We start from the raw sequence: 7608 nt of genomic DNA, 5'->3' as shown, positions 1-7608 counted from the left end.
TCTCAATTGAAAGCGGTAGCGATCACCCCCGCGCTAAACTTAGCTTTGCTTTCGGGAAGGCGTTCCGAAGTCTCTTCTCCTCAAGAACGCACAATAACCATATTTCCTCCGGACTGGCAGTGTCTACCAGGTCAATACTGGCACGGTTGGATACAGGACATCCAGGGAAAGCGCGTTTCAGACCTCGAAACCTTAAAGAGCCGGACACCCAATCCTGAGGATGCCGTGAGGACATCCAGATATGTCCATAGACACTAAAAAGTATTAAAATCCTCAATGGGGTGGTTTCCTTCAGTCAAAAGTACTACTTTTAGTCATTGAAATGGAAAGAATGAAAGAAAAAAATTTACATGGACCCAGAAAATACTTTCATTTTCCCAACAGTTTTTTTTTAATTAATTTTTTTAAATTTCCAATTTTTCAAACAAGGCGTGGTCTTGATGACGTCACAAATGATGCACTTTGCCGCATCTTTCTACCGCGGTTCCACGTTATGATAATCAAGCATCGAATTAAAATTGCGCTCTACGCTCGCTATCAACCATATCGTTGCCAATGCACGTGAATAAAGATGCGAATTAAATATTCTGTTCTGTGAATGGCAACATTGAATGGCATTTCATCATTTGCGATGTCACACGACAAAAGTGTAAATGATGAAAGAGCACCGATTTTAGTAATCTTTTAAAAATATTAAACTTAAATAAATTATTTAAAAAATGGTCAGATCCTATGTTTTTAAGCATGCTCTTTCAGAATAAAAAATGCTTTTAAAATTTTGGAAACGACCCCATTGTTACCTGCCGTAGACGGCATTGAGCCCGACGAACAGAGGTTGGCGAGCGAAGCGAGTTTTGGTTTCTTTTTTTACTTGTTACGTGAGAAATAAGCAGCAAAGAAAGTTCCAAAGAAGCATGACAATTCATCATCCCCTCTCTCCTAGAAGCACACGACAATAGAAAATATCATCGCATACGAGGAATGTGATGGAGGAAATACCCCGAAATTCCGTCAAAGATACTGGTCAATTAAATGACCTTTTTCTTTCGTGTTGCTCTTTAATTTATCTTTTGTAAACACCCTGTAGCGTGCACGGATCGCTTCCTCGACATCTAAAATTATATCCTCTACCCCTTTCCTCTCTCCCAGATAGAACACACCACCTCATGCGGAACTGGACGTTCGAAAGAACTTCGACGGTTCTTTTTTCCTACTTTGTAATTACGACACGTGCATTGGCAGGTTGTGTGTTCGCAATCAGATTCATAATTGATATCATCCAACTTGCTTCGGTTCTCTGCCATCATCTAGCAATATGACAAAGAAAAAGTTGCAGTGGGTTTGTTCTACATTTGATGACTTATTTTAAGAGAGGTTTTTTGTTTTTAGTTGGTGGTTTGCTGATATTCTCCGAGGCTGATTGTAATGGATATAAGGGATGACGCCCTGCTGAAAACCTATCCCACCACATTTCGCCATTTTCATCAACCAAAGAAACCTACATGTAAAAAATGAATGGTAGAGGAAGAAAAGGATTAAGTTTTGTGAACTCACTGATCACGATGTTGATAACGAAACGGAAACGAAACCGGCAAGGAAAGTCATTTTAGCCATGAGCACCATTTTAAATTTTTTCTTTGGGGGAGGGGACATAAGTTGTATTATATTAACTAACAACATTTTTATATGTATCGCACCCCGGGCAAAGAAAGTGACACCAACTCAAGGAAAAAACTACAACATTGGGGAAAACCAAGGTTTTACGCAATAGTAGTTGGAAGTGTATTCTCAAGTACTATTACAATACGTGCAAAAAATTATAATGTGATGTTTTTTCTGCCGTCCGTGGGTAAGCGCAAAAGTGGTATCTGCAGCCGAGTTCAAAATAAGAAATTCCCGCTTAAGAAATATTTCCCATCGACAAATGAGGTAGTGAGAAGCAAAGCGATGCAAATGGTAAAATTAAAAATTTGGAGCTAACCAGTACAAATGGTAGGGGAACCTCTCCTCTGTCTTGGGTCAAGAGATAGTACTAGTAGCCCTTGTAGGTGCTGCTGTATAGCATGATTTAGAAAAAAAAAACCAATGAAAGGCTACCTAGTACGTAATCCTTATACGCGTTTTACTCAAAACTTGAAAATGTCCACTCACCTCCCTTTGCTTCTCACTGCCTCAAAGAACCACCAAACATTGTGTTTGGATAAAATCAGGCTTGCCAGACTTCCCAGCTTGACCCAGACAGTCCCGGTTTTCAGACAAATCCCAGTATCCCGGCCGGTTTACTTCATGTCCCGGTAAAAGATGAATTTGATTAGAGATGACCAAAAAATTCTAAAAATAAATAACTGGGAAGGTTTATTTAAAATAATTACTTTGTCGTTTCTGTACCTCATAGCCAGGCTGACTTAAGGTCAAAAATTGCGAGTTTCCGTTTATTAACTGCATTGTATGTAGAATCTTAGTCCGCATTGAGCCATGCAAACGTAATTCTAAAGAAAAAAAATCTTCTGTAATTATTTACCTGTAATAAAAGAGCGCGTGTCTTCTCTTCTGCATGCGCCAGACAAATGTTTTCCCTATCCCCTGTAAAGTAGCGATTATGAGACTTATGTTTGTCTGCAGATTTGTAACATTGACTTGTAAAATTAATATCGGATTAGCTTGTGAGGAGTTTTACAACAAGATTAAAAACAATAAAAAAAAACTTTCTGAAAAAGTCCTAGCCAATACGAAGAACAAGCAAATATTGTTCAAATTTTTATTCCTCACTTATTCTGTTTTTCTTCTTACTAAAGTAGCTTAAAAATATCAAGCTGTAGGAAATAAAATGTTTAAATGTATCTGTTTGTATTATGTATTACTTACTTACCCTAGTTTAGGTTCATAATTAGTAACCATTTATTCATAGCATTGAGAATGAACTACTCTCTAAAACACTATAAAAAACAACCAGGGATGTGTACCCTTTTGAATACTCGCTAAGATGGTAGCGAGGGGAGGGGGGAGTATTCCCGTGTCCCGGTTGAACATTTAAAAAATCTGGAAAGCCTAGCTAAAATATGTGACAAAGAACCCACTGGAGACAATAACTCAATTTTAGCAAAAAGTGGAGATACGACTTATGTGCTTAGCACGGCAGTATTATTTACCGGTTAGTTTATGTTGCATAAAGTTTGAAACTGCTTCTTAATTATGAAGTTTTACTGATGTGTCACTATTTTTACGTCACCCCGCAGCCAACTTTGTGCGCGTTTTGTGGCAAGAAAGGGCATTAAATTTAAACCAATAGGTAGTAAAAAAAATTTAAAAGGAACAAAATTTTTTTTCAAAGGTTACAAAAATAAAAATTATTTTTTTAAAGGAGGGGGGGGGATGAGAAAAAAAATAGCTAGTACGTTTTTTCTCAAATTTTGAGTTGTGGCACTTTCTCTTGCCAGTGTGGTATATATGAACAGGGCTTAATTTCTATCAAAAATAGTGCATGAACCATACATTCTCTTAGAAAGAATAGATTAAAGGCTTAATTTGCATTGAGAGCTCAGTTCCTGTACTTCTTTTCAGTTTTGAACTCCTTCCATCCACACTAAGTTGCTACATTTGAAGATTTTTGCACTGATTGAAATACTGAAGGTTACGTGAAATACACTGCCAGCTCAGTCAATTCCAGCAGAAGACTGCAGTTTCGTGCTTATTAGCGCTCATCAGCCAATTTTCCACCTCCAAGCTCATTCACTTCCTATGCCGACCGATGAGAAATAATAAGCACGAAACTGCAGTCCTCGGCTAGAATTGATTGAGCTTGGCGGTTTACTTTATGTATTTCTGCCTTACCCCTTGCTATAGGGCGGTAACTTACTGAATATACTGAAGATTGTATGATTTCATTTCAATATTTCTGTAGATTTCAGGGTTTTATGCTATCAGTCAACAATATTTACTTACCACGCTCACTTCAGCACTTAATCAGTACTTAATTAGTTTTAAAAATCCAGGGTTCACACGCTCTTAAACCACACCCCATTTTATAAAGACTCTACCACATTTACTTACCAAGCACATTTCCCCCAGCAACTTAGTTTCAAAAATCCAGGGTTTGCACATTCTTAAGACACGCCCCATTTTAAAAAACCAACCACCAGCATACAAAGAGATCAGTTAGTTTTCTAAATGAATCCATTATTCCTCAGACAAGGTAGTTTTATAATTATCACTGGTGGTTCTTTCAGAATGGGTTGTGGGCGTAAGAGTGTGTGAAACCTGGATTTTTGAAAATAATTTGGTAATGATTTGTTGGGGGAAAGAGGGAATCTTTGGTATGTATAAACATTGTTGATTGATGATAGCTTGCACCCTAAACTCTCCGGAAAATAGCGGTATTTTCTTTTAATAATTGCTTAGTTTTTTAGTTTAATTTAAGTAGAGGGATGTGGGGCTAAGTGAAATATACTTAAAATGAATCACCTTTTTCGAAGTGAACAAATTGGAAATTTGTTCAGAAAATAATAGTACAAAAAGAAAGAACAATTTATTTAATAATAAAACTTGCATTGAAACATTATTTTTTTTAATTTTGGCAATAAATATGAACATTAAAAAAAAAGGTGGAAAATGTTCACTTTTTTTTTATGGGGCAAAGTGAAAAGAAATATTTTTCTAGTGAAATCTTTTCTATTTGATTAGTAAAAATATTTTTGATCAAAGAAATGAATAAATAAAAAGATGACTGAATAAATGAATGAATTAATGTAGGAGAAAAATAAATGAGTGAATAAATAAGCAAATAAGTGAATAAATAAATTAATGAATAAAATAATAAATGAATGCATAAGTAATTTAATAAATGAATGTACAAGTAAACGAAATGAAGTATTTCATTTTGTCCCGCATGCACTTGACTAATAGCACAAATTGTTTAAAATAAAAATAAGCTAAATATTAAATGAGTAAATACTACTGCACCGAATTAGTAGGTCTCAATCAATATTTAAAATGTTATTACCAAGAACTTTATCATTTTAGAACAGTGGTTTCCAACCTTTTCCCCCTTGCGAACCTCTTCCAAACTCCGAAGTAAGTTGGCGAACCCCTTGGGTACTAGGTAGTAAGAACCAAGCAAAAAAAAAAAAAAAAAAAAAAAAAACGTGCGTGCCCACACACACACACACACACACACACACACACACATAGATAATAAAATTTGGAAGATTTTTTTTTTAGTTTATGCTTCTCCATACTTTATAACAAGATCGAAAATATAATCTTCTTCTTCTTACTTATTTCTGTGTTCTGAATTAGATCAGATCAATGCGGTTGTTCGCCTTAATCAACTTCAAGACAGAAGCAGGTGGTCTCTTCAGTAGATCCTCGCGTACCAAACCAACACAAAAAATCAGATGTTGTGCACTGGCCTCTTCAGTATGACATTTGGTGCAAACTGGGAAAGTTATATTACCATGGGAAAATCTGAGTGTTTTTTAAATGACCTATTCTCAGGCGAGTCAAAGCAGTTTGATCCCTCCTGTCACCCTCAAATCCAAGGGAAGCACCGGGACCCTCACAAATATACCATGTATGCTCAGGAGGACATCTCCAAGAGCTGTTTACAGTAGCCTTACATCTGGAGTATAGTTCAAGGTACGTCAGAAGATCCCCAGTATTACAAAAATATAATTGCAAAAGCGTCGCCTCAGAGCAACAATAAGATATCTTAGTGTTATTCTTGGGATTAGATGTTTCAGTGTTGCTCTGAGGTGACGATATAGAATTACAAATATTGCTACGGAACTAAAATGATCGAAAAAACATGAATACAAAACAAATTCACCAAAAAATATATTTACTGCAAAACCTCACACTGCCAAACTTTCACCCACGAAAGTTTTCTAAAGTAATTAATTTTCCATACTTCCTGTGGTATTTGGGGGTTGCTAGCCATTCCTTACTCTTTTTTGACGATAAAGCTCAAAATAAGTTATAGTCTATGTTGTGTGAAAATTGTAGCAACAAACAGCGCGACCTCACTTCTATGCAGTTTTGACTCAACACATGGGGAGAGCGATAACCCTTCATCGGACTCAAATGGTAAAGAAACTAAACTTCAAAATATTTAAAACGCTCGCATATGCTCCATGTAATGTTTTCGTCAAGTTTTATCAACTTTTCCGATCAAAAGCTTCTGAGGAAAAGAACGCCTTCAAATTCTTTCATTTGAGGACATAGTATTCACAAGTAGAGCTTTTTGAGCATGGCATCTGGGCTATCATTCTCAATGAAAGCGCTATAACCGGTGCTTTGCAATGGCAGACTAAATTCTTTAAATGTAAAATATGTCAGCAAGTATGCAAATATTTTCATGCTAAGAGTCGAATGTGTGAAACCAAAATGAATAAAAAAGGAGAAAAATTTGCTGGAAACCGCTTAAACATGAGACTTCATCAGAAACAGGAATGTTAAAACTCCGCCATTACAATATTTTTATCGCGAACCCCTAGGGGTTCGCAAACCACCGGGTGGGAACTTCTGTTTTAGAATAACAAAAATAATTTTTAATTTACAACACTATACGTATTATAAAATGTGTATCAATTTTTGAAAATTGCTAGTATTATCACATGTTTTTATCTCCAGAGATAACTTTGTCCTGATTTGAGTAGCATACATGTGTTACTTCAATGTGAAAATATAACCAGTTAGGTGGTGCAAAAACGGGATAAATATTACACCATTTCAATAGCCCCGCTATTTCACTTTGCCCCACATTCCCCTACTATCAAATTCCGAACATAGCATTATGTCATTTTTAGTAGAAAAGTTTTATACAAACACTAATTGACGCAAATAGTTTTCATGTTCTGTTTTGTGGTTAAAGTAAACTATTTTTTTATATAGTTAGTTTCTGCTTCTCTTATTTTGACTTGATTCTATCGTACATGTTACTTAAAAAAGAAAATTTTAAAGTAAAAGCAGCAGAAGTGGAAAAGGAATCAAGTTGATAAGTGTATTGAAAATATGAAAACCTTTCAGCTGAAAACTGTTTAGAAGGCAATTAGTTATTGCGAAACGCACTGAAATCCAAAGATGCAAATAACATGAAAATTGCAACAACAATCCACTACCAGAAAACCAAACCTACAACTTTGAAAGTAGTAAAATCTGTTGTTACTTTATAATATATGACGCAATTATACATTGCACTTAAATTGTGAAAGGTGATTTTCTTTTTTAAACCGCACAGTGTCAGACTATAGCTTGTTGTACTTTTTTTCTAGTAAGACAACTATATTTAGTAAATAATAGTGACCGTCATCACTTAACTAGAACTAGTTGCAAGTAGTAGTTAACTAGCGATCATCAAGTAGTATTTCAAATTCAAATACTTTCGGTTTCAATTAGTTCAACTATTAGCTACACTTTTTTTGTTTTAAAAACTACTTACTATAGTTGGGGAAAATTTTAAAGTGATCATTAATTTTTTTTCCTCAAAACGGGACATTTAACAATTTTGGGAACTGCATGCGTATTAAAACGAAAAAAAAAAAAGGGTAGGAAAGGACCGCGCCAGTGCTTTTTCGCTACTCAACACATCATTAATAAGCAAAAACTCCCTTT

Source organism: Uloborus diversus, chromosome 9, assembly GCF_026930045.1.
Source record: "Uloborus diversus isolate 005 chromosome 9, Udiv.v.3.1, whole genome shotgun sequence".
NCBI lineage: Eukaryota > Metazoa > Arthropoda > Arachnida > Araneae > Uloboridae > Uloborus > Uloborus diversus.
The sequence above is the reverse complement of the archived record's forward strand: the minus strand, read 5'-3'. Positions refer to the sequence as shown.